Here is a 1,723-nt window from a genome sequence, read left to right as displayed (position 1 = left end):
CTAAACCGGGACCCAAAGATGATCCTACTTGGGTTAAAGGATAAGTGGGGTGCAGGGGGTCGATACACAAGGCTTTTCGTCACCACAGGCTTCCTTGTTGCAGAGAGGCATCTTGCACAGCATTGGCGTTTTGAGCAATCACCATTGATAACTGAATTGACATATACACTGAACTATTGTGCTGCAGCAGAAAAACCTGCATACAAGTCCTGTGGCTGCCCTGAGAAGCACCAAAAGATCTGGGGGGATTGGAAGTCTTATGGGCTTAATGTGTGTAGTTAATATGCGCACTGAGAACTTAGGGTCTATGCTTGATAACTATGCAACAATGTTTATTCTTGTTAATACAGAAAGTGTTGTATATGACTTAAAATCCTATAAAAAGCGTTAGAAAAAGAAAAAAAAACATGGGTGTCTAGCTTGACTCCAAGCTCTCAATGAATTTCCAAACCTCGAAGATTGCGACCTTCTGCTTCTTTTGGTCAAATGCCGTAGGAACATTTTTGGGGTTCTTCTTCTCTCTGCTCATGGAACCATTGTTCAAGCCATAATTATTTCTCAGCTATACTATGGAAATGTGGTTTACTTAAGTGCACCAAACCCATTGGTGGGGAGACTTCAGATTGTACAAATCGCAGCAGTGCATCTGCCTAGTCACATACCTGGGCATTCCTCAGTCGCTATCCATCTACACTCCCTCCACCACAGAGCAGCTCCAGGACTGGTTGAAGCAAGTTAACCCAGTGCTCATTTTGAGGCTTGGGGCCTGTGGCTGCAATCCCCGGCTGCTGCTCAGCCCTGGAATTGCTAACTCTGAACTGCGCATGTCATATTAGCCCACTGTAGACAGCTGTCCAATCTGACATGCGCACTGGCAGGGGCTGCAATAATAGTGCAATTGCACGAATCAGCCTGCCCCCTGCCCGCGCGCTGGAACAGTGTGAGCCTGCGACAAATTATAATAAAATTGTATTTATTACCATTTTATTAATGTGTGTTTCTGCTGCGCTCGCAGCAGTTGGGGCAACGCTCCTCCACCTCAATAGAGGAGCCACCGCTGATTATCATTATTAAATCAGCGGAAGCATAAGTGACATTGCCAGATCGAATAGAAAAGGAGAGATGGTCTTATGGGAGGCACCATCATTGTTGTGAAGTCTCTGGTATACACTAACCGGCCTGGACCCCACTGTATTTAGCAGGTAGCTTCTTTAATTGCTAATGTTAGGTTGCAAGTTGCAAGTATATATGTACAGGACACCGCCCCAGATCCTGGGCCATCCTTGGCAGCCTTCGGTCTCAACTGATGAAACCATCAGACCAACCTTCCAAGCGAGAGAGCAACATTCTCTGCAGCATCGTACCCATGGTGGAGGGGAGACACACAAAACACAAGGAAAGACAGACACATCATCCTAGTACTTGCTTTTAATAGGATATTGCAGCAAACACTGGTATAATAGTCTTGTGTCATGTTAGCTCAGGGCTGGAAACGCGCTTCTGTGTAGCATACATAGGTTGTACATTTCTAGTAAAAGAAAGCATTTACACAGCCTAGGTCTAACTGTAACGTGCAGATACGGCCATGTATAACCCATGCGTAGTGGCGTATTATATCAGACATATTGGTTTTGCCAATGCTTGTTCACCATCCGCTTACATGGTCGTTGTGGAGAACGGCTTGAAGAATCATTTGGAACAAAAGACCACAACAGCCCCTTCC

This window comes from Triturus cristatus, chromosome 12 (genome assembly GCF_964204655.1).
Source record: "Triturus cristatus chromosome 12, aTriCri1.1, whole genome shotgun sequence".
NCBI lineage: Eukaryota > Metazoa > Chordata > Amphibia > Caudata > Salamandridae > Triturus > Triturus cristatus.
The sequence above is the reverse complement of the archived record's forward strand: the minus strand, read 5'-3'. Positions refer to the sequence as shown.